Below are 26,978 nucleotides of genomic sequence, written 5' to 3'. Positions count from 1 at the left end.
AATGTTCATGGTTTCTTCCCCTCTCATTGTCCAGCTCTGTCTTCCTTGGAGCTTCCTGTTGAATTCACAGTGGTACCTAGATGCCGTGTCCTATTTCCTCAGCTTTATCAATGGTGAAAATTAGTTCTAATTTAGCCCTTTTTATGAACTTACTAATTTGTTCATAAAATGTGTTCATAAACTTCTACAGCCATAGTCCACAGTTAAGCAATTAAAGATAGATAAAATGAGCATTTTGGGCTGATAATAACTGAATGAACTCACTAAGGGCCTCAGCTGAAACCGAGGCTCCCCTATCCAGCATTAACCAGCAACATTAACTGGTAATCCTAGCAGTTATCCTTAGCACTTTATAGGCATTAACTAAATCTCACAGCGCTCTTGTGAGGCAGATACTGTTTGCTCTGTTTTTCCAAGGGAGGAAACTCTCTTAAAAACACTAAGAAGCAAATTGCTTAGAGTGTATCTGCCTAAGCCTTTGACTTTTCACAGTCATGTGGCAGGGAAAAAACAGGGACAGATAGATGGTTTCTTTTCCTCTACCTTGCCTTCCTCAGCTAAAAGGCTGCTTGGAATTTCAAAAACATTTTTGAAATAACATTATTATTACTACTATTATTTTAAATTTTTTCCTTTTTGCCCAGGTCTTTGAAGAATTTAGACATCAAGAAAAATCTATCCCTGTAATTAAAATGTGAAACAAAAACTGTTTGTAGCAGAAAAACATCCCATTAATGTGATTTCCTTGTGGTGGATTGACAAGTTCAAAGCAGGAATGTATGTTGCCATGGCCACCAGATTGTATTTGCTCTGCTGGTTCAGTTGACTTTGCTGGAGGAGGGTAGCATTCAGCCAGGAATCACTGAGCGTTATTAGAATAGATTTGTAATTTTTATGTAATACCTTCTCTTTATAGATCTACACAGATAACAGCTGCAAACTGTTTACAGTCACTTTAGGGACAGAGTTTTCAGAATCTCTCAGGAATATAAACTGCAGAAGGGGGCACAGGAGAGTGCCTTTTCTCCCTCCTCAAACATCTCATCCATAACAGGCTGTAAATAAATATTTGTCAAAAAGATGGATGAATGGATGACTCATTATCATGCACCAGCTGCCTGAGTTAAACTTTGGGTTTATGGGGAGGGAGGTTGGGAAAATAAGTTGTAGTACAGAAGAAATGGAAGGGGAAAGGGGGTTGTCAGGAGAGAGAAGGAAGGAGGCATTCTGGAGCAGTTTGCAGTTTTTCAGACACAGGGGCGGAGGATTAAAGCTATCCTTCTGCAGTGACAGGGAGAGAGAGATTAGGAGTGGGTGAGACAGACACACGTACTGCTTTCCCAAGACAACTGAAGTCAAATACAAAAAAGAGCAGTTAAATTTTATTAGCCTGATAATGCTCCCAACCTCCTCTAACTCTCTTCTTTTACTATGTTTATAGGGTCTAATAGTAAGTGAGAAATAGGGGATGGGGGAAACCTTCCATATCTGGAGGGGCAGGAGTGGTTCCCTGATGTTGAGCCAAAGGATGAAGTTTTGCTTCATTTGTTTCACGTTATCAGGGCCAGGAGACCTTCATTTTGAATTATGCATTTTTCTTCCCTGACAAATGAAGCCTCCTGCCAAGGCCTTTGATCAGGAAAGGCTCCTGCTCCTCGCAGACAGCAGCAAGCATTCACAATGCAGAATGATGGTTCCGGGACTGCCACGCAAGTGGCAGTGTTTCATAGTGATTTTCTCCCTTCCTTCTCACTCCTACCCGTGTTTAGTGTTGTCTAAGCAAATTCTGGTGGTGTCTTTTGTGTCTGCATGATGCCTACATAAGCAAAAGGCAGGATAAAGCAAATGTCTTCTAAATTTCCATTTCTCGTGGACACAGATTGTAGTTTCAGCTTGTTTGCTTGATGCAAATAAGCTGACAGACGTATATCTTCCGCAGCAAATCTTATGACTGGCATTGCTGCTGAATTGATATCTATTTTTCCTGGGGTGGGGGATGGGAATAAAGTGTCATACAAAATTACTTGGTGCTAATGCTCCCCACCTCTCTGCTTCACTCCTCCAATTCAGCCCCCAGGACGCACTTTTCAGAGCTCTGGTCCCTAGAGGGCTATTGGCTTGGCTGCCCCAGGGTTCAGGGTCCCCGGGTATCACTTATCTTTTTAATTCCAAACTATTTCTCTCCACCCATTTCCTCCTCAGCATCCACAACCACCAACTGCCACCGGTTACATCCTTTTCTCTGTTATTCTTTGGCCCTTGCGGGTAACTGTTTGATCATGTTAATCTGATAAACTAATTCACGACAAGTATTAATGGATGATAATAACAGAGGGTATGATTTCTCCAATGTTCCAACTGAAATCCTCTAATGATATGAAAAAAGTGAATGAGTTTTTCTAATGGGGCTGAGGGCTGTAGGGTGGGAGACAGGGGTGTAAAGTTGACGGAAGAAAGGCCAAAGGGAAACTGCTTAAAAGATCTATTTTAAATTACTTGCTGTTTAGGTTTCTTAATGCTCCAGCCCATCTGGAATTCCCAGCAGAATACACTCTCTACATGCCTGTTCATCCCGTGCTTTCGCAAACTCCCAGCACACTGCTGTGCACATTTAAAGGTGAGCAGAGGTAAATCTTTAATTCGGATGAATAAATCTCTATTATCATTTAATCCACCTTTAAAAATTTTTATTAGTTTTAATATATGTTATAAAAGTAATACTTGCTTTTGTAAACTTCAGATAATGCAGAAGAGTATCAAGAAAAATGTCCTATTTTCTAAATTCCATTCTTGTTGGAGAATGCCACCAATAATAATTTGCTGATTATTTTTTTAGGGCTTTTTTGGGGTAAATGCATATTATTATACCATCTATAAATTATTATAAATTAGTTAAGTACGTGTTTGTTTAAACTTCAGTCAGTACCCTAGGGCTGATTAGTTAATCTTTGACGTACCCTAATTAAGGTGAACATTCAAGGAACGGTCAGTTACCATTGAAAGACTAATCAGAAGGCCCCACTCAGGAGGAACGAGCTCTCTAGTTATTTATTTTTTAGCGTAGTTGTTATTAGAAATAATATTTCCTTAGTAAAATTATTCGTGTTCGAATGTGTGAATTGATTAGAAATATTCTATTAGCATTTCTACCTTGGATGAATAGGGAATGAGAATCTAAAGTGTAGTCCTATGCCATTTGACTGGCACACTAGGTTGAGGATTCTATTCTGTCCTGTAGGCACTTCTTTGAGCTAAGAGAACTGAGCGTATCTGCGTTTGTGCCTGCCTGCTGATAAATCTCTGTCTCCTGATCACAAGTTCATGGTGAGACCTGCTTTCCTAGTACCAGATAACCCCTGGTGGGGCTGTCATGGGAGAAGAGTCCATTGCTATCGCCTACTTCTAACCTTTACAGCCTATAGTTCTCTATCAAAAAGAACCTAACAATTGTGAACAAATTGTTTTGGGTCCATTCCCAACACATACTTTGTTTAAAAAACAAAAAGAAATAGGGTCATACACACACACACACACACACGCGCTATTTGCTCAAGGTATATTGTTGAATAAATTTCTAATTATAGGAATTTGGGGTATCTGCAGGATACTGGTGCAAGAGAATTTTGGATAAGATGGACTTTTACAAATCTTCTTAAATTTCTAGCACGTTAAGTGAACATTTGTCCTGCTGATGAGTTGAGTTATCTCTTCAGAGCAGGCTAGGTATTTGAAAATATTTATTTTCTTATTTTAATAGTAAAATACATTAGTCAGGAAAAGATTGAAAAAACTCCAGAAGAAAATAAAAATCATCCATAATGCTCTCATTTGGATATAACAGTGTTATCGACAATTTGATGTGTTTCCTTCCTGTGTGTGTGTGTGTGTGTGTGTGTGTGTGTGTGTATGGACATCTGTACATACATACTTTTAAATAAAATCATACTGTAGGTACAGTTTTATGTTATGCTTCTTTCACTTATTATTATATAGTGAGTATATCCACAGATCATTCAGATGACTTGAAAGTATAATTCTGTAATTGTCTAGTAAGTCCACCTTATAGATAACCATAGCTAAGCCATTTCCCCATCATTGGACATTTGCCTATCTAGATTTCCTGTTTCAGTATTATCATGTTGCGACACATTTCAGGTTTAAAGCTTTGCCTTCATCTCTGATGCTAGAATCCTGCATATAGTTTAGAAAGCATAGTTTATATATGACATATTTCAACCTTCCCGTTCATCTGTCATCCTCCAAAAATTAACAAACAGAAGCTCTGTGACCTCATGCTCTGTCATTTAGAAATATTTGAAAGGCTTTTAGGAAGAAAATTAGAATGTTCTAAGGAAGAGTACTGTTAGTGTTACAAGCTGCGCTTTTGTTTGGGGGAGAAAAAAAAAAGCCTCTTCATCATTCTCTTTCTGATGGCGAGTTTAGGAAGCAGAGTTTAGGATTCCAGTTAGACTTAACCATCAGAGTAGCTCCTTGCTCAGAGTTCTGCTCCAGCACCATCTGTCTCAGTGGATCTGGCATGTCCTGCCAATACAGTGCCATCCACTGAGGCACCATTGCTTCAACTACTGAGCTCAAACGATTCCTTCCTTCTTCATTCCTGGTTTCTGTTTTTGAGGGGAAATAAACATTTCAAGCTTTTGTGTGGCCCCCAGCAGGTGCCCGTGGCATCCATGGAGCATCCCAGCCCCAAGCTCTGCAAAGTAGGAGTGAGGCGGCACTAGCCACCTTGCTTAGGGGTGAAGCAGAGAGAATTCACAGCTGTTCCCTGCCAGCCCTCTCATCTCATGACTCTGTGAAGTGACAGTTTCCATGGGCTCGAAGTAGATGGTAGGAAGATGTTTAGAGTCCTCTGACCCTGGAAACTGCTAATTAAAGTGCCACCAAGATGCACCCATCGGCTCTGAGCTAGTTACACATACATTTTAAAGAGCTGACCTCTTCCCTTTCTGTCTCTTGTACCCCATTGTGAGTGCTGTGGGTAGTCAGCAAATAATAACTGATAATAACCCTCTCCTATTCTTTCAAACATCTACAGAAATGCAAATCGCTGCCTTCAGAAGAAAGCACACAGGCGTATGAATTTTATATCAGCAGGGATTACCAGTGAGTCATGCTTGATGTTGTTGTATAAACTATTCAGGTGGGAAGGCTCGCACTGCAATAACAGAATACTATGGGGAGTATCTCTCTTTCCTGAATGTTCAATTATCAGAGAGCACACAAAACACACACATCCCAACCCACAAAACCAGACAATTACCTAAAATATATACCAAAATCCCCACAGGGAGGAAAGCTAAACTCTTCAAAATCAAATGGTTGTCACAATGCAGAAGAGAAAAAACTCCGGAAGGTGGTAAGCAGAGTTAATACCTAAGCCAGTGCCAGAACTCATGCAGATGTGTGTTATTTATGCCCTTAATTGTTATTTCCAGTAGGTGCCTGGCTGCCAGTGCACATGAGCTAAGTACTGTAAAATAACAGATGTCATACATCTCAAGAACCATAGGGAGTCGACATCACCAGCAGCGTAAATCCGATTACCTTCAGTACTAGGGAAAAAGAAGAGAATGTATACAAAAATGGATGAGCCTGTGGCTGTAATTTATAAAACAAATGATCCCATTCAAATATGTTCTACACTAATTATGTATATGCACTGAGTATACTAAGAGACAAGCCTTGGGATAACAGCCTATTTGGGTAACGAAGTTTCCCTTCATTTTTAAAAGGACAAAGAGAAGGGGAGAATGAGAGAGAATGAATGAGAGGCAACAAAGGGAGAAAACCAAGTCAGCCAGTGACATTTTCCAGAGAAAAGCATGTGGGATGCAAGAAAAAGATGGAGAAAAGCCTTTGATGTCAATTTAAAAGCATCATTAATGATCTGACAAGGAGAAGATGTTCCATTGAGGCTTATAATTTAGCACCAAATGATGGTGCTGAGAGCACTGCAGACTGAGAGCTTATAAAGACTTAAGGGAGCTCAGAGATTTGAGGAAAAAAAGAAAAGAAAAGAAAAGAAATTTTAAAATACAGGATTCAATTGGAAAAAGTGAGCACAAACACATCTGGGGAAAATAATCTTAAATAAAGATACCCAGTTGGAGAAAAACTGTGTAAAGCCTGGACATGGATTCAAAGCAGAGAGCAAATCCTATCAGAATTGCAAAGTATTACAACAGGTCCATAAGGTGAGGGCTCCCTCTTGGGGTTTTAAATGCAAAGGTGTCTCATTATGAAGCATTGACAAAGGGACTCTTATCCTTCTCTACTAAAAGAATGAGAGTCTTCTTACGTTGCTGAAGGAACGAACCCTGTTCACAATATAGAGTACATTTGGGGTCGTGTAAATAGGCACATGTGGCTGAAACTGTTCTGACTCTATCAGTTCTAAGTCAGACAGTTTAACAGAAACTTGATTATGCCAGCCTATAGCTTTCAGAGCTTAAGGAACTATTTAATAACAATAACATCTAACAAGTGCCAGGCACTGTTGTAAGCCCTTTACAAGTGTAACTAAATCCTCATAACCCCAAATATGTGCAGTTGTTCTCCTCCTCAGCAGATGGGGAAACCAGGGTGCAGAGCTTAATGGAACTTCCTAAAGTCATAAATTTAAGAAATGATGATTCTGAGATTCAAACCCAGGAAGACAGTCTCCCAAGTTCACAACCCTTTAGCCCTACACAGGACTTCTGACTGTGGGCAGAAAAGGAGGCTTACCCCACAACTCCCTTCAAGAGTTTATCTCTGAATGGGACTGGAAGGGCTGATGATACACGGCCAGCCTATACCTTTCGGCCTCCTGTATGCCTTCCTGCCTCCTCACTCCCAAACATCCAGTTCTCCTCTAAAGGTGATCTAAGTGGTCCATGGGGCACAGGGTCAGTGGTTAAATTTTGTGGCTCCAGCACCTGGACCTTTCTCATCTTTGGCCCATTGAGCTGCTTTGGTCTCTGAGAGACATGGACATGCTGGAGACCATGAAGAGCTGATAAAGATCTAAGGATCCCTCATAACTTTTGTCACTTAGTTGAGAAATTAAGACTAGTTCATTTGAGGAGGCTGTTTAAAATAGCTGCAGTAATATAATTTTTGAAATGTACTGCATGCAAGCATACGTAAGAATATACATTATTCATGAAACACCGGTGTCTTTGGAGGCACTCTTTGTCTGCCCAGAATCTCAAAGTCCAGATGCCCCTGTGAGTGTTTTGAAGGAATCAATAAAATTGTGACTGTGGAAGAATGCATTTCTCACTGGGCTGCCACAGTGCTAATCTGCTTTCCTCCCTGTGTTGAGTCTCCCACCATTAGAGTTGTGACTTTTTATTAGACAGCAAAAGCTCAGTGCCTCTGGAAGAGCATTATTTAATCCATGTGCAAAGCAGAGTGAATGTCTTGTAACTGATTGATTTCCCCTCCCTGCATTGGCACCTGTGAGCCTTAGAGTCAGAGTTGTAACCCAGCCTTGGTAAGAGTATCATTCCTTATTCTCTCACCGTCTTTCCTATTCTTATCATCTGCCCAGTTTCTTGACTTATTATTTTACTGTTATGGGCTGCATTGTACCCCACTAAAATTTGTATGTTGACGTCCTAACCCCTTGTACCTCAGACAGTGACTATATTTGGAGGTAGAATCTTTAAAGGTGATTAAGTTAAGATGAGGTCGTGAGGATGGGCCTTAATCCAATATGGTTGGTGTCCTTTTTATAAGAGGAAATTTGGACCCAAACAGGTACAGAAGGAGGACCATCTGAAGTCACAGAGAGAAGATGGTCATCTATAAGCCAAATAAGAAAAAACCAGTCTGAATTGCGGGGAAATAAATTTCTATTTTTTAAGCCTCCCAACCTGTGGTTCTTTATCATGTCCGCCTGTGAGGGACTGAATTGTGCCGCCCAAAGCCAGGAAGACAGGCTTCACCAGAAACCAATCCTGAAGGTGCCTTTATCTTGAACTTCTGGTCTCAAGAACTGTGAATAAATTAATTTTTGCTCATAATTAATAAGCCCTTGTTTCTCTGAGTGGGTCTTAACAAGTCCATGGAAATGAACCTTGCTCTTTGAGGATGGAGCAGAGGGACCAGAAAACCAAGTCAGAGCTCCACCCTGGCACTGCTGTTTGGGACATTTCTGCCATTCAGTGCAATGGACTGAATGTTTGTGTGCCCCAAATGCATGTGTCGAAATCCTAACCCTCAGTGTGGTGACATAAGGAGGTAGGGCCTGCGGGAGGTAATGAGGCCGTGGGCCCTCGTGAACACGGCGAGTGTCCTCATGCAAGAGGGTCTTGCTCTCTTTCAGTCATGTGAGCATTTGACGAGTAGTTGGCAGTCTGCAACCTGGAAGGAGGCTCTCCCTAGAACCTGTCCATCCTGGCGCCCTGGTCTGGGGCGTCCAACCACCAGAACTGTGAGAAGTACATTGTTTATGAGCCAAACAGTCTGTGGTCTTTTGTTAAAGCAGCCTGAACTAAAGCATGCGAGACTGAACTCGGCCTCTTCAACTCTTGCATGGCAGCCTGAGAAGTGACCCAGCTCAGTGATGGGCCCAAAAGACTCATTTTAATGTGAACCTGCTGCCAGCCCCATCCACCCTGAGCCAGTGTCCCAGTCACAAGGATAATCTTCCCTGGGACTGGGGGTGGGGTTGGAGATTGGATAGACTATGCATTTCGTACCACTTATTGATTCTTTCACTTCCCCTGAGAAAGACCTTTCCCCCTTTCAAGAGACTGAGATTGAATTCTCAATTCAGTAGGTTTATGTGACAAGGTCAAAAGGATTATGCTCAACATTTTATCCTTGTTTCACGTCTCCTGGCTCACACAGAGGTCATTCAGAACGAGAGGCTGGAAAAAAGTTGATAAAATTAATATCCAGAGAGAAATAAGTTCTAAACAGAATTGTGTGCCCGATTCTGCCTACTCTAGGTATCTTCAGTCAGTCAAGTGAGACACCTGGTATAGCTTTCAAGTATAATAATACCTAGATTCATTCTTTAGTTATATTTTATATAGATTTATTATTTAGTATATATAAAGAGTTGCTATACACACACACACACACACACACACACACACACACACAGAAGAGAAGGGAGAGAGAGAATGTATTGAAGAGAAAGAGAGAGCAAGAGAGAACAAGAGAATTTATTGGAGGGATTCATCACAGAATATATAGGCTTTGACACGTGATGGCTTCTGCACAATCCCAGAGTGGAAACAAAAACAGTCTGGGTAGGCAGTCTGGTAGGTCTCCAGGCAGTGGAAACTATCGGACCATCTTTTACAGGGTCTGCCCCTGGAATGCATGTGCTCCAGACTTTATTTTTTAAACTATCTTTGTATCACTCTTCTCAGTGTTCAAAGTCCAGGAAGAGAGGGTCCCGTTCCATGACTTGGTGTCAGATTCCTGATTAAGGGAAGGTGCAGTTGCACTGTGACTTCAGAGTGGTGAGGGAGTAATTCCTCTGAAGGGAATTAGGGTAACAGTAGAAAGAGGGAATGAGTCTCGTTCAGCCAAACAATAATAACAAAGACAACTATAATGACAACAGAAGTCCACTAGCTTCTAAATCCTTCTTGCTCTGAATCTGGTGATCTGCCCAGGGTGACTCCTTTCCAGTGAGTCCAAGCTGTTCTTGGCACTCTGTCTGAAAGACGATGTCTACCTCTTGCTTTAAAATCTATATTACTGATCATAAAGAGTTGTTAGTGTGTATTTAAGCTCTGGCCCAGAGCATAGTTTTAAGGACTGAATTACCATCTGCTGATTTTCTGGGTACAGTGTCTTATCACTGTCTTCTGGACTGTGCTGGATGCCTGCTTTGCTAGTTTATGGAGGAGCAGGGCTGCCTCTCTGCATCTTTCCCTGTGCTTTTAGCTGGCTGCTCTCTTGCTGGACAATCAGGCTACTCTGCCCCAAGGCTGTGTGATGAGGACTTGCAACTCTTCTTGGTGGGAATAGCATTTAGCTTAATCACAGCTTGTCCACATCATGTAGGCTAGCACATGTTACTTGGAAAGGAGGAATATTCTGAGAGTTCACAGTAGTCTCAGGAATGATTTTTTCTCAAATTAATTAGCTGTCATTTTGAAGGGGAGGCAGAGTAGTGATAAACGGTGGGGGGATAGGTAATGGCAGGAAATGTATAGGAAGGCCACCTTCATGGGTCCCTGAGCAGCCCCAGGAATGCAGGGGTCTGGAATGACAGGGCTTCCTCGCTTCACTGTCAGAGCATTTATGTTCATTCTCACCTGTCATCACTTCACATCCCTTATTAAGTACCTAGAATCCTTGTGCTCTTTCTCAGTTCTTGCCAGAGCGGACAGAAGGTAGTCTGATAAACACCAACACACACCAAGGTGCTGGGACCTGGGTGTGCTGCTCTCCCAAGGGGAAACTGGATTTTAAAGTAGTAGGTAGGTAATTTATAACACAATGGAATAAATTCTTTTTGTGGGGTTTTAGTTGACATATTTGTGGGGAAAATATTACTGGACAATGGGGGTCTTCTTCATATCCTTAAAAAATGCACCTTATTGGCCATTTCCTGATTCTGACCATGTGCAACCTTAGCTGGGGCCATACAGCTATTGTGTGGAGGGGGACATGACACTGATCAAGAGAGGGGGCCCAGCTTCATTTGTCTGCAAAGCAAGTTCTGTGCTTTCAGCAAGGGTTAGTGGAAGGAGCCACTGGAAAAGATGATTTGAATGACGTTTAGCTAACAAAATACCCTCTCTTAGCTCTCCTTAACCCCAGGAAAGTTCACAATTTTTTATACTTTTTATAATCATACAAAGACCAAAGCAGTCCACGTACACTTAGAGAGCCTGTGCAGATAAACCATAAACTGGTTGAGAGCAATGATTATACTTTCATCTCCTTTGTATAACACCATCCACCTTCATTATTCAATTCATTCAGCAAACATTTATTGAGCACCTACTATGTGCAAGGAACTGTGCTAGATGTTAGTGGTTCTACATGATTAAGATGCGGTTCCTCTCCTTAAAGTGCTCAGAGCCTAGTGAGGAAGACAGATGGGCACACAATAGTTGTAAAACAATGTGTGAAGTGCATTCCTAGCTGTAGGAATAAATCACTGTCTTACCACTGAAGAGGAAGAACTAATTCTGTCTAGCTTTAGAGACACTCTGGCATTTGAGCTGGTCCTTGAAGGACAAGAAGGTTTCTCAGCATCTCATTAGGCCGGCATCCTGAATAGAACAAATGTTTAATAAATGTCATTTTCTAACAATCTCAGAGAAGGAGGAAACTAGAATTCCTTGTAAGTCAAGTCCATTGTTGTTTCTCCCAGTCTTTGCTTGGACTGAGGTTGAACCAGTTCATCTCATTAATGAGACTTCTGTATGAAAAAAAAAAAGACTCAAATGAACTTATTTACAAAACAGAAACAGGCTCACAGACATAGAAAACAAACTTATGGTTACCAGGGGGAGAAGGGATAAATTGGGAGTTCAAGATTTGCAAATATTAACTACTATGTATAAAATAGATAGACAAGTTTCTTCTGTAAAGCACAGGGAACTATATTCAATATCTTGCAATAACCTATAATGAAAAAGAATATGAAAACAAATATATGTATGTATATGGATGACTGAAACATTATGCTTGCTGTACACCAGAAATTGATACAACATTGTAAACTGATTCTACTTCAAAAAAAAAAAAAAAAAAAGAGACCCTCTACATGTGTCTAGCATGGTATCATTTGGCCACATAATCAGAGTTCCTGAGATTATCACACAGACACATTATAGGAGTTGAGAACTTGACATATAATGGATGCAAATGTAGTTAGGTGTTGAAAATTGCCATCTGTCCTTTTTTTGTGTATGTGTGCCTTCAAGGGTTTATATTTTTAAGTTGTAGTCTTGATACCATGCTCAAAGCCCCAGAAATTCAACCCAAGTACATTCTGTTGGATAACTGAAATGTATTACCATGGCGGCAATTAATCTGGCACCACTGAGAAGTCAACTCTAGCACTGCAAATTTTAGATTTTATAATAACATTTCTATTAAACTGGGTTTTTTGTCCCCCTAGTGATAGTTATTCATTAACAATCATGATATTTGATATTTGCAAAATAAATGGGAGAAGCCCATCTCAAATTCTTTGGGTAGTCTTAGCGATTTTATTTTTAACCGTTACGATCACACTATTCTGATGTATTGAATTTCTTTTTTCAGGCACTCTAAAAAACTAACAACTGAATGTTGTTTGAAAAAAAATTGACTGGCTCCTCCCATCAGCTGTTTTTGTCTGCACCTAGATAATGCCATATATCTGGATGAAAAGAACAAATTCTACCAACTATCAGGTATTTCATAAAGATCTGAATTTGAATGACATACAGAAACAATGAATGATTTAATCTGTCAATTTCTATTTAAACCTGATACTGGGTATAATAAGCCTTTGCTGTTCACTGTCAACCTTTTAAGATTTCAGAAATAGTGAAATTCTAATTTTTACCACCAGGGGGAAGTAGAACACTAAAATTGTTATGAAATGGAGCCTCATGAAAAATGTAGTATATTTGTGTTTAAAAAAACAAAACAAAACAAACTATTCTGTAGCAAGATATAACTTAAAAAAAAAGGTGTTGACTAGAATTTAGTTTTCTTTGTGGCTTTGTATTCACATGAACTTCAGCCCCTTTATCATTTGTAAATTTGCTACAAATTTCACCTCTGAACTAAACATAGTTTACAAAATAGAGAAAAGGAGTAACAAGTATCAATGAAGGGAAGTACTTTGCGTTTCATCTTGAATGGTGGCGGGTAAAATCTCAAGGACTTTGGGGTGACATCAGTTTTCTAAAGATGGCTGGTTGGCGGGCTGGGGAGTGTTTATTTTTCAGGCTGCAACATCCGTGGAAAATAGATCAGCCAAGTAGTCGCATGATACAGTTCCAGCAGTTAAACAGGGCCTCGACTTCTTTGAAAATATTTAACCTGCTTTTCTGGTCTTGTTTGTTCTTCTGGGAAACCTTATAATTCTTGTCGAGAACATTTTATGTGTATGTTGTGTCTTTTTGAGCACACTGTCACTTGAAACGGACCCGGGCCTTTTGTCCTCTGCTTTACCCTTACAGCCCCGTTTAGATACTACAGTGCTTGTCGGTTAATGTGTACACCCGAACCTTCATAACTGCAGACAAATGAAAATATCGGTGCATATGCTATTTAGTGAGTAATGCTTGCTAAAAATACTAGTCGTGATACACAATGAGGACCAGGGAATGGCTTGGTCTGAATCATTCAGCCTGTATGTCTGTAATCATTAGTTAAGTGGAATTTGGTTACTTGTCTGTAGTTCTTTTGTCTCAGTGAAAGAAAGAACGAGCCAGTCACTGTGCTGGGTGTCAGCAGACTTCTAACTGTTTTGGTCATGGGTTGAGTGGGTAAATTGCAGCACTACGACCTTCTGCTTTCCAGGGTAAGACGAAGATATAGCCACACTTACCTAAACAGACCCACTGACAATGACAACTTGCAGCAAAAACAACGAAATCCTTTGTAAATGTACAGTGCTATAAATACTTTTAGTAAAGAGAATCAATTCCATGTTGTGGGTTTTATTGGTCAGGTCTACTTTGCAAACCACAACTCTGGAAGTAGAAGAATTATAAGAAATGCATGGATGCTCTGCAGACAATACAACGGCCAACCTTTGAAGATTAAAGCTGGCTATTTACCAGCATGGCATAATGAGTGTAAGATTTTATATGGTGTCCATTCTAATTGCTTAACAAATCAACGTGGACAAAGCAGTTAATCTGGTAGGCCCCATACACTCTGCCACTGATTCCTTGATCACAATAAGCAACACACTCATCCTTCAGGGGATCTAGAAGTGTGTGTAATCCCTGCAAAACAAGCTGTGAGATTCCAATTTCTAAATCATGGTGTTCTCTCTAGCCTGGGTCAAAGTCCAGAACACACCGTAGGGCTGTAGGAAGATACTGGATTCTTCTCTCATGTTCCAACTCTAGTTTTAGGGCACTGAATAGAAAGGATTCCTTTATGACGACCACTGCGAGAGGGTTTATGAAATGTTTTGAGTGACTCAGTTGGAGGCGTGATATTCCACATGTTGGCATGCTCTTCTCAATGCAAGATTTTCAAAATAATATTTTTCTTTAGAGGTGAGGAGAAATGAAAGCACCCTGTTTGACCTACAGAATTTTCTCTTGAATGATCCATGCTTACCAAGATGGCTGTTTCTAGTATCCCTGTCTGATGGTAGTTTGTAGCTGCAGGTGGTTAAAGAGGGACAGGTCACAACTGCTGGATGAGGCTGAGCACAGGCTCCCAAAGCAGCATCAGACATCTACCTGCTGGTCCTGGCTGTAGGGCTCGACCTCTTAAACATTGGTCCTCTGTCTCCTTTTACCCCTTCCTTGATGTTTGGCTGATTCCTTTCAGTTTCATGCTCATTTTGGCTGTTTCCTCACTTCTAGCCAGTGCTCCTGAGGGGTTCTGGCAAAAGCATGGACTGTGAAGTCTGGTTGTCTGGATTTGACTCCAATTCCACCACAGTCTGAGTCTCAGTTGTCTCTCCCTAAAATAGGGATAGATCCTATCTCAAAGGTTGCTGTCAAGATACGCTGAGATTAACACAACTCCTGACAAGTATTTTTGCTCAGCACTTGCCAGCTGTTGTTCTGATTGGGCGCCTGTGCTTTTAGCTCAGCCCTGTTACTTTGGTTCCACCTGTGCTGCTTTGTCCTGCCTAGTTCTGTGGCACTGATGTCCTACCCCAGCTTTTCCTGAGCTGGATGTGTTACTGAACGCTCAGTGAGGCCAAAGAAAGTAAAACGTCAGTTTGGAACAGAGGATGTTTTATTTCAGGGCCAGGCAAAGAAAATGGGTGGCTCATGCTCAGAAAACCCCCGAACTCCCCGATGGTGCTCAGGGAGTTTCTGTATGCAAAGTATGGGGTGAGGGCTGCCTGACATATGACTTCCTTCGGATTGGTTGGTGGTGAGGTAATAGGGCGGTGTTCAGGAATCTTGTGCTCAGCCTGAACTTACCATCTTCCACCTGGGTGGCGGGCCTCAGCTCCTGCACAAGAACTCAACAATATTGCCATGTATATTCCTTGAGGAGGAAGCAGGATCCTGCTTTAATTGCTGCGTTATAGTTTCTTGACTGTTCCTCCTTGGTTTCTGCATTCCCTTACCTTCCTGACTAGTAACTTTGAATCTGCCCTTTGGTATTCAGGAAGGTCGAAGAGGTTGAACCCTTTTCCCTACAAACAAGGAACTAGGGACATGGAACGGCTTTGTACCCGGGAGGGCCCCACAGGGTCCTGCTCAGTTTCAGGTGCGTCTTCTGCTACTTTTATAATCCCCTTGCTTCCTCTCTTGGGGTCAGGGCTCCTTGGGTTAGGAAAGCTCCTGCTTCTCTATTAGCACCAATATCATTGTGCTCCAAACTCAGATAAGAACAAATACTCCTCAGATTTCACCACATAAGGGACCAGATGGGCAGTGGAACTGACCCACTGGTTTTGTCATCTGAGTAAACACTATATATGGATCACCTTCTGAAAGATTTAGAAATCAGTGTTCATTATCAGTGTGGTTTAACGTGGCTGAATCGGTTGCCTGTTGTCCCACTTACTACTCATTGATTAATTGGTGGTATGACCTCAGAATCCCTATTTCGTGAACAATTATTCCACCCCCAGCAAAGTGGACATTAAACTTCTTTTGTCTCCAGCCGAATTTTGGGTGCAGCCGTTATCTTTTAATTTTTTTATGCCTTCTTTTAGAGAAACCTCATTCAGTTTATTAACTTGAAATATTTTCCATACCTTAAAGCCAACTAATTTTGCTGTTCTATAGGTTAGAGAGGTCAGGCTTCTGGGGTCTGGAAGAAGCAGGCAACAAAGCTCAGAGAAGTTATTTCCTGCTCATAGAGCTGGTGGATGGAGGGTTTCCTTCTCCTGAGGCTTTGTAGGGCATATTTTGGCACTCTAAAGAATTGGCAGGGGAAAAAAGTAGGTTAAATAATGAGGAAAATTGCACAGCAAACAAAAAAGCTTAGAAAAAGGTTTTTAATCTATGGAATAAGGTATAGCAACGTGGCTTTATTTTCAGATGAATCAATCTTAGCCTGTCATTTAACAATATAGGTCAGTGAGGAACCTCAATCTCCATTAATTTGAATTTCTGTGCTACATCACTCTAACCAATGGTTTGTTCTTTTGTCCCATGAATGAGCTGAGGATGGGGCCTTTAATATAAAATGTACTGATTTTGTTGGATTCTATTGCATTTTCATGCTGCTAAAAAGTCTTTTCATGTTCCAATTCCACTGTGTTTTCAATGTCAGATTTTTTTCCTTTCAAAAGGAAAAGGGTCTCCAGTGGAAGTTTATGAAAGCTGACACATTTTCTTGTAAAATACCCTTCTGAGACCATATGGTTTATTGGTAAGCACATATTTTTGGGCCTTTTAAAATGAGTGTTATAAAATTACCGTGAGGTGTTTTTAGAAAAGTGAATGCTATTGAGTCAGTAGGGCAGAATGCCTGTTTCCTTTGTGATTGTTACTCTTTATAATTCCCTGCAAAAGACATTTTCAGATAATTAAAAAAGGTATTTGGAGCAAAAATACTTATCAAAAGAGGTTATATAACACATGCACAGCAGCCACTTGTCAAAGTTAAATACACCCATTTCTTTCCCCCCAAAGCCATTAGATCTATTACCACCTAATTGCTTGGAAAATTCATTTTCTTTTTTTCAAATCACAGCCTTAATTGAGGTCTGAAAGCTCACCAAGTGCCTCTTAAATCAGTAAACCTAACTTTTTTTAATTCTTCTATAATTTATCTTTGTGGCTGAAGGCATATTTTTTTCTATGAGACAGTTATGGCAGTCAGTACTAGTAAAAAAAAAAAAAAAAAGACCTCTTACTTTGAGAAATAAGAAAACTGGGAAGCATGTCTCATGTTTCTGATAATGTACGTTGAGGCCAAGTGTTCATAGCAAAGTGAACGGATATTGATGCAAGCATACTGTCTTCTCACACTGAAACCAAGACTTTTAACCAGTTTATGTGGGGGTTTTATCCTAAATGTCAAGATGAGAAACACAAATCTGTTCCTCATTCTGGCTATGGAAATATGCCCTTCATGTCGCCATCAAGAGTACCAAATGTATGATATACCCAACCTTATTCCTTGTTAGATAAACCTCGAAGAATGCACATAACAAGAAACTTTCAACTTCGGTTTATGACGTATCAGGCATCAGTGGTGATTAGAATATCTAAATTGGTGTCTGAAACCAGATTTAATTTTAATTATATAAGAAATTTGAGAATAAATGTGAATTTTTTAGTAATGAACCTAGAAGCAATCAATCATTCAGTTTAGGGTTGCTATTTTAAGAAATCACCTTGGTAAGCTATAAACAAACTAAAAAAAAATCTATTTTTTATTCCCTATGTTTTAAAAACCCTTCTATCAGAATTGCTTCAAAGTTAACTTATGACCTGTTTCACCTTATTACGTTTTTTCATTTAAAAAATTTTGAGAGTTTATTTGAGTAAAAATGAATTGGAATCCAGCAACGCCAAACTGGGAATGGCTAGGGGCTCAGGGTGATGCTTTTCTAGGGAAAGGCAGAAGTATGGAAATTGATTGACTACAGCATAAAGCCTAGCTGGCTGTTTGTGACTGGTTGTCCTTAGTGTTTTGATTTTATAACCTTCAGGCTTTTATAAGCATAGATTCTGGTTTGCTTATACAGGCCACTAAGGCATTATAGCCGCATTGGTCTGATGGCCTCTCTGTTTAATTTAACAATTTCCCCCATTTGGTCATCCTCTTATACATGAGAGATTGACCAAAAATTTATTGTTAGTACCACTCTCAGTCATTGTCAGAGTTAGGTTGCTCTTGTCTCATTGAGAAACTGATAGGTTATGATGTCAGATCTGTGGAGGGATCGTTTCTGCTGTTCATCTTGTTTCTGCTTCTCTGAGACCATCTGATGTACTGCCGATGGCTGAGAACATGCATTTAAGACCTTTGAGAGAACATAGCGCACCAGGGAGACTACAACGATAATAGCCGTTAGGAGGAAAATACCAAGACACTGAGAAATACTCCTTAGCCAGGGCCCCCATTACCAAACCAGTCGGTATCAAATAAATCAAAAAATGTACCTGAGGGGGCAGCAGCCTGTTTTGGCCAAGTGGCTTATTTGTTTAGTTCCTCTATTTGCTGCAATAGCAGAGGTGTTGATCCAGGTAGGGTAGAAGGTATTTGCTATCGTAGAGACTCCTCTTTGTTCAGCCAATCAGTAATCTAAAGAAATCCTATTATCTAAAACTACCTTAGCAAGGAAATATAGGCACTTCCGTTGTGCGGCCATGGGCTTAGCAGTAATGCAGCTATAGTTGCCAAAGTTAAGGAGCATTGTCTTCCCAGGCATTAATAGAGAAAAAGTAGTGAAAAGGCAAAAGGAAAAAAAGTTTTATATTGGAGATGAAGATCTTGATTTGTGATCTTAGGAGAGCTGTCCACCTCAAGATGCCATCTGCTTCTGGGAAAGAACCTCCCTAGAAAATTTTAATTTTAGATCTCCATCCTATTATGCAGTTCCAAGAGTTTGGAGAAGCCTATTTCAACTGGGGGATGCAGACCTAAGGTTCAAGTCCCTGAAGTTTGGCTGCTGTCTGGGTACTGATTGTTACCTGGTATGGTCCCTTCCAAAGAGGTTCAAGGGCAGTCTTTGTTCTTAGTGATTCCAAATCAGAAGGGTGGGAGGAAATTGGACATGTTAAATCTGGAGAGCTGTAGCCAAATATTTGAGGAAAGTAAAAGAATTCAGGATCCAGTTTGGTTCACAGTTATATAACAAAACCTTGAAGACAATAAATAGGACTAGAATCTGATATCCATAAGTTTGTGTTATAATTGTCTATTGAAAATTGTTTCTATAATCACTCTCACTTCTATCAAAGATAATCAGTTAAAAAAAAAAAAGAGCTAATCACAGAGTTAGGCAAATTTGTTTGCAAAATAAGTCTAGTCTCATTAAACTTGGCCTAAGTATTTACATAAATGTAGGAAGAATGGTGACGGACCATATCGGCTCATTTTAAATATGCTTTGCTGAAACTTTTTGTAAGGAATCTTTGGTTAGACTTTTTAAAGCCTCTCCAGACTAACCAGAAAAGGCAATAATTCACCATCAGTCTTCGCCTAGACTACCTGTAGGTTTGGGTAAATTCCTCTCTTTTGAGGTCCCCTAGATATCCTGAGATTCCTGGGCCTTCCAGGAAGTAACCTTCATTACGCAATCATCAAGATATCAGGCCGGTTTTCTCAGGGGGCTTTTATTGGCTCCAAAAAGTCAACCTTAGTTCCTTAAAACCATTTTGTCATATGTGATTTTATAGACATTCTCAAATACGATATTCTAGTCAAAGCCTTGGTAACATAACCAATGTTTCCAATTGTGTCCCATTGCACGGAGAACAAATTCTTATTGAACTTATGTAAAATAACTATATTATTATGAAAATAAAAATTATCAACTTCTGAATTCTGGAGGGATTAGGTAGGGAGAAATGTAATATTTCAATTCTGTTTATAGAGGTATATTTTACAAAATTACTGTAAGTCATAGATATATTGAGAAAAGAGAAAAAGTTTTCTTAAAATCTGGAAAAATAAAACATTAAGGAATCAGTAATGTTTCAGAGAAAAAGTTGTAAAAGAAATTATCACCCTCATCAGTTTATTTACTCTCATATTATTAATTATTATTCTACTTGAATCCAGTTTTTCCTAATGTAAATTCTTACCCAGTTCAGTTTTATGATCTTCAAGTTATCAGAAACCTGTATTCTAGAGAATCTGTGAGAGTCCTTTCCATGAATCTCTCTGAAGATGAAGTACCTTTGCAAAAACATCAGAGTAAAGCAGTAACTGTCTGTAAATGAAAAAAAAAACTTTAGAAAAAATGGCCATGGTTAAAGATCTGATGAGAGTTCATTTGATAAAGAAATGTAGTTATTTTTCTTGCATATGATAATTTAGGATAGCAATTGGACTATGGCAGTATTGACAAATTTCTATTTTGTCAAAACTCTGGACAGTTTCTAGAATAGCTAATATCAGTAACATATATTCACACACAGATAACAGGAGGATTCTCATCACTTCTTATTTGACAGAGCTTCCCATGCAATTTGACATACCAAATAAACCTAATTAGTTCAACATCTCTTTTAGAAAGTGAGAGATACATCCTTTGAGATTTTCCAGAAGCCCTCAAAGTTGCTTTGAGGTCAAAAAGACTCCATTTATAACTTGATTTTGGGAAACTGTCAAATGTCAAAAGGTTTGAAAATTTGACTAAGTAGGATCTAGGAATACTGGGAAATAATACTTACTTTCACAATCTCGTATGAAGATCAGCCCAATAGTCCAATAAATCTTTGTCCTTTTAAAAGAGAGAAAACCAAATTCTAATTTTGCACCAGTGCACTTTCCATGTTAAAACTCACTCTTTAAAAACTTACATAAATCTATTCCAATTTTTGTAAACTTGACCAGTCATAAGATTTCTTTTCCAAGATTCCTTTTCCATATTCCTTCTACAACTAATTTTTTAAAAAAAATATCCAAATTGTCCCATGCTTTTTCTCTGTCATTCTGAAACAACCAGTCATGCTACTTTCTTTACCCACTTTTCATACAGTCAGCCCCTTTCACTCTTACGATTTTCTAAGTAGTTTTTATTAGACATATTGATAGATTTCTTAAAACTTAGAATCTATTTCTGGTAAAAACTAAGGAGAAATTGTGGATTGTCTGTTACACTAGCATCCTGTAGATTTATAAATTTAAAAATACACTTTACAATTTCTAGAAGGTAGAAATGTTAGGTAGTTAGATAAGTGGAGGCACGGGGAAGATAGGTGGAGAGGCAGGATGGTCTGGAAGGTGCCTATGCCCACCTCCAGCATAAAGGGCCTGCAAAAAAACACACACACAAAAAAACAACTGGTTAAGATCCAACAACAGGGACTGCTAGGTAGCAGAAAGGACTTAGCTGAACATGACCCAGTACTTATTGTATTATAATTAACATTGTGATTTAGGCTCCCCCTTTGGGTCTTTCTATGTATACCATGGGTCGGGACATTCGCAAAAGGATTAAACATGACTAAGCATTCCAGGGACAAAGGCAGTCAATCAAAAGACCACCTCTAAGGGAGGGTATAAGAGAAAGGGGAGACAAAGAACACTATGACTCACCGTTGAATCAGCCCACCTCTTCTTTTCCTAAATAAATCTTTTAAAATCTTTTGCTACACAACGCTTTCTGTCTCCCATCTGTAAATCTTATCTTTTGGATAAGACAAGAATCAGGTTCTTTTTCCGTTTCCCTTTTGAGTAGCACTCATAGTAAATTTCTCAATGTGACACAGAACATGTTTACTAATAGACCAATATAGCTTTAGTTCCTCTGTAAAAGGAAGGCAAAACTAGATATTTTACCAAACTCAGATTTGGCTTCTGGCTGCTGGAAAGCTAATACTCAAGAGACAAGTGTTGATTGAAAAGGAAAGATTGCTTTATTCAGGAAGCTGGCAACCTGGGGAGAAAGTAGACTTGTGTTAAAAAAAAAAAAAAAACTCGCAAGATTCTGCTTGAAAGTTTTTAAAGAGAAAATCATTTGGGGAAGGGGGCTCCATCTTTATTTTCCACAGTATGTGCGTTCCAGGAATCTTGTGCTCAGCCTGAGGTTACCAACCTCTGCCTGGCCTGGGGGTCTTAGTTCCTACAGAAGAACTCAGAACTCATATTGTCCTGTCTATTGTTTGAGGAGGAGCCAGGACCCTGCCCCGAAGCTGCACTGGGGTTTCTTGACTCCCCCTCCTTTGTTTCTGTGTTCCCTCCCTCCCCTGATTAGCAATTCTTTGAATCTGCCCTTTGGAACTCAGAGAAGGTCGAAGAGGAAGAATGAAGCCTATTTCCTACAAACAATAAACAGGGGACATAGACAGGCTTTGTACCTGAGAGGGCCCCACAGGGTCTTGTTCCATTTTGAGACAGGAGGGAAGGGGGCAGGGCACAGCCACTCAAGGACTGACAGCAACCAGAATGGTGGAAGATTCACCTCCTAGTTGGCCTTGAGGATTAAGAGGTTTAACATCTAGTAGACCTTGAGCTTCATTATATGCTCTTTGTAACAGCGTGATCAAATAACATGCCTGCAGGCATCATGACAGCCCCAAGGCTAACTGCAAAAGGCCAAAGAATGGGTGGTGGCCCAATCCCTGGGAGTCCCAGCCCCTTTCCCAGGGCAGTTGGATTGATCCCACCTGTAGACTTGTGAAGCTACTGAGACCATAAAAAGTGACACCACCACGCCTAGTGGCCTTTTGTGTTCTCTCTCCCCTTTGGAGATGGCCCACACTCTGTCTATGGAGTGTGTACATACTTTTACTTTAGCCTGAGCACCCAATTCCCACACCTCTTCCCTTGCCTTTCTCTTGCCTTATACTCTATGCAGTATGTATCTCTCTAAATAAATCTACCTTAAGTCAACGGTGGCTCACACTTGAATTCTTTCCTGTGCGAAGCCAAGGACCCACACTTGGCAGGACACGTCCCAGGGGCTCAATCGAGACCTGGACATGGCCCTCCTCACCCCCCACATCTGTCTTCCTGCATCAATTTCAGATATTAATGTTTCAGTATTTTATCTTATTTTGCAAATAATCCAAATATTCAATGAATAGTCAATGAACATCTATCATTCAACTTATCTCGGTATAACTTTAAGGTTTCGAATTACCAAAAAGATTTAGGAAATTATTTTTAAGTAGACAAACCATAAAGCATAATTATTAACAATATCTGTTTAATTGTTTTTAATAACTATGATTATATTACTCATTAAAATTTGGTAAGACATTAAATAGCTAACCATCATCTTAAGTCATCTTTCGTGCTGACAAATTCTATAACAGATAACATGAGCTTATTTGATTTTTAGTAAACCTAAGTAGATAAAAGTTTTTTTTGTTTAATGCTTATCACTCTAAAGGCATGCCCATTTTAATTAAGCCAACAAACTTCAGGTTTTACCTTAGATCATGTGAACTTGAAAAACATTCGGATAAGTTTCTATACTTCTAAGTATACTTGACTTACATAAATCTTTGTCTTTATGTAAATTAAATAGAGCTCTTTATAATTTTGGCAAAATCATTCAGAGATAGAAAAATTTCACACAACTATAACATATATACAAACACATTGATTTCACAGCTTTTGTTTTAAAATTGTAGCCATGAGACAGATACAATAATGCGAACCTCTCTAGTTTATAAAAGAACAGTTGGTTGTATTTCTGGCAGATAGAATAAGTTAAGACTATCCGCTCAGATGGCTAAAGCTTTTATTAATATTTATGAAAAAGACTTAAGACTTTTCATTCACTTCATTTCCAAATAGCTTAATTTTTTTTCCTCTGATAAAAATTATCTCTCATAAATTTGCATTTCAAGAGATGGCTCTGGGTTCCTAGAGAAGACCAGGTAGAACATTTACATCTCAAAGCCACAGAGAAAGGATCTAAGTTTCCCCCAAAAAGGCTTGTTTCCTAAATCCAGATCTTTCACAACACCTAAAAGCCTTTTGAGATAAATGGGGAGGTTTGGGGATTAGTAAAAAGATAGGTAGGCTTTGAAATATTGGTACAGCTACATTTCTGTTCTCGAAAAGACTCAATTGTAAGACAAGTTCAGTTGTTTTCAATTCCTCAAAGAATTGGGTTGCAACTCAAATAATTTTAAGATGCTGACCTAGCCTACCAACCACATTTTCCTCAGTTTGCTTCTTTATAGTGAGAAGATCTTCAACAAAGATGGAAATCAAAAGATTCCTATGTTCTAGATTTAGAGCTGTGTTTCCATGGAATGTTTTAGTAAACCCTTCCACAGTGGCTTCAGAATGTTATTCCTTCCCTCTGAGTACATAGTTTCATTTAAGCTTAGGGGAGAAGGCATAAAAAATCTCCTATGAGGCTCTAAATATCAGCTTCCAATTAGTTCAGCTTCTGACCATAGAGCCACTTAAAAAAATCCTTTTGAATAGCTTGTCTCAGGTTTCACCTGGGACAAATCGTAAATATTTCTGGCAGTTTTGAACCCCGTGGACACAAGGTGTCCTCAAAGAGGGTGCAAAACGTACTACCCTTCCAAGATCCAGAGCTATTCTCAAAGATAATCAAAAGAATTCAGACTTAGACAGTTCCCCTGAGAGCTGGCAACAGTGTGATCACAACTGCAAATGGAGTGCAACCCACATCTCTGACCATATTTTTGGGTCCTGCAACCTAATGGTTCCCAAGCCTCCCAGGACACAAAATGAGACAAACAAGAAGGCAATAGCTGATCCTGGGAAAGAAAGGATCAATAACCAATGTTTTTTTCTGCATATCTAAATTTAGGGAAGAAGGAACAACATAAAATTTTACCTTCATCTTTTGGCCAAGTACCACAGATAGAGATCTGGGGGAGAGAACTTTGGTGAGAATCCTTTGCCGGCTTCTGCAGAGTTTTCCCAAGAGCCTATCTGCAGGCTCTGGAGTGAGTGCGGTGTCCCAGCAGGTCTCATCCTAGTCATCAGAAACTGTAGAGGAGGAAAAATAACTTTCTCTCTACCCTTCATAGCAAGTGCAGTTACCAAACAAAAGTTCGTGTGCCCGATGCACAGCGAGGACAAACAAACCGAAATGTTAGAGTTTGGAGCAGAGAAAGGTTCACTGCAGGGCTGAGCAAGGAGGACAATGGGCAGCTCAGACTCAAAAAACTGAAATCCCCGATAGGGTTTTTGGGGAAAAAAATTTACATGCAAAATTTGGGATGAGGGCTGCGGGGTGTGTGACTGTCTTCTGATTGGCTGGTGGAGAAATTACAGGGCAGTGTTCCAGGAATCCTTGTGCTCAGCCTGAAGTTACCCTCTTCCACAGGGTAGGGCGGGGGCCCTAGTAGCTGTAGAAAGAACTCAAAGATATTGCTATGCATATTCCTTAAGGAGGCACCAGGGCCCTGCCCCAGGGCTGTGCTATTGTTTCTTGACTTTTCCTCCCTAGTCTCCGCATTTCCTCCCTTACCTGATTAGCAACTGTTTGAATCTGCCCTTCAGAACTCAGGGAAGGTCAAGGAGGCTGAATGGATCCTATTTCTAACAAACAAGAAATGCGGGGTTGGGGGGGGTGGTACACAGAAAGGATTTGTACCAGGGAGGACCCCACAGGGTCCTGCTCTGATTTAGCGCCTGGCTGAAACCCCTTTTTCTCTAGGGCACCTGGTAAATGGATAAACTTTTCTGAAATGATTACAGGTTCTCCACTGTGGCCACTGTAATTTAAGATTATCTTTGGTAAGGCTAACCTACTTTTTTAGCCTCAAAACAAAATTTTACTCCCCTGAGGCCTCAAACTGAACCCAGTCTAGTTTCTAAGTTGGACCCAGTTTGTTCCATCATGTCCAATTTCTAAGTTGAACACAGTTCGACCCCAGGCCTAGTCCAACTCTGACCAGCTTCTGGACTCAGTCTGGAAAAAGGGATGCTCAAATAAAGTCTGAGAGCTCATAATGCAAAAGCTGTGGAGCTAGGATCCAGGACCAAGAGGGACTTACTACTCCCAGAGGTCCTATGTGTCTGATTGCTCATTGCTCCTGGATGTCTTCGGGGGTCTCCTTTGGTTCCGTTTTCTGACATCAGCGTTGTTAAAAGAGAAACTGAGACATATTAAAAGTTTTAAAAGATTATTTGTGCAAAAATTGGTTCCAATCGGTCAGTGCCAAACTGGAATCGGTTAGGGGTGCTCCCTACTACTTTAGTTACATTTTACATTTTTACTACCGATGTTGTTGTCCTGCATGGCTCACCCACTTTATTTATCCAACTTGACTCACGGTGAATTTTTTGTTAGTTTAGAAATTTACAAGGGTGTGGTGTAAGCAATTTCAAAATATTTTGTGAAACAACATCCTCTCTGGAATGGCTTATGTTTCTCCTCTTCCATCCCAGGATAACTTAGATTTAAGAATGGGACAAAGGAGCAGAGAAGGTATAGCTCAGTGGTGAGAGTTTGTGCTTAGCATGTTCAAGGTCCTGGGTTCAATCCCCAGTACTGCTGTTAAAAAATAAGTAAATAAACCTAATTACCCTCCGCCCCCCCCAAATTAAAATAAAATGAACAAAATATTTGAAAAAATAAAAATAAAAGTGAGAAGGAAGCTCAGTGATTAACATAAGTCATCTTAATTTAATTTTCACTGAAGTCCTATGAAGCAGGTGTTATCCCTATCAAGATGAAGAACCAGAACCAGAATGCTTACATGATTTAAATTTGTTAGAACTAGTGTAGAATTGGGATTTATCTAGCACTAAAGTTCTACTCTTTCTTATACTCCCTATTATCTCCTTCTAAGGTGACAACCGAATGATAAGTCTGTTGTGTTTGTGAAAATTCTCATTACTTTTTAATTATGTCACATGTGCGCAGATCTGTGTAAACTTGAGCCAGTGCATAAGAGATATTTTCAATATTCTGTTTGTGATTATGTAGCTTTGAGGGATGAGGAAAGGGGAAGAGATGCCATTTGTTTATGCGTAGCAAGCACTGTGATGGGAAGCCAAATAATATTGAACACTGTTGACAGTAATGATGTTTTACCTCCTGGTGTTACAAAAATGTGCCTCATTAAACAAGATCAAACACATGAACCAATAAGAAGGAGGTCCCATTTCTAACAAACAAGCTTTAAGGGTAAGTAAACCAACGAGAAGTGAATTTGTGATGTTAATGTCAAAACCTTGGAGAAGATGAAATAGACATGATTCAGGCCTCTTCTTCA

The 26,978-nt window shown here is 39.8% G+C and overlaps 1 long non-coding RNA gene across 1 annotated transcript in view; it reads left to right on the top strand.

The window, feature by feature from the left end:
• The first annotated feature begins 2,428 nt into the window (after window positions 1-2,428).
• Window positions 2,429-26,978, top strand: part of LOC116664884 — a 668,708-nt gene continuing 644,158 nt past the window's right edge. The window contains exons 1-3 of the long non-coding RNA XR_004321387.1: window positions 2,429-2,617; window positions 5,057-5,124; window positions 12,253-12,383. This is a non-coding gene — a long non-coding RNA (uncharacterized LOC116664884). The remainder of the gene's footprint in view (window positions 2,618-5,056; window positions 5,125-12,252; window positions 12,384-26,978) is intronic.

The sequence above is a fragment of the Camelus ferus genome, chromosome 7 (assembly GCF_009834535.1).
Source record: "Camelus ferus isolate YT-003-E chromosome 7, BCGSAC_Cfer_1.0, whole genome shotgun sequence".
NCBI classification, from domain to species: domain Eukaryota; kingdom Metazoa; phylum Chordata; class Mammalia; order Artiodactyla; family Camelidae; genus Camelus; species Camelus ferus.
The sequence above is the reverse complement of the archived record's forward strand: the minus strand, read 5'-3'. Positions and strand labels throughout refer to the sequence as shown.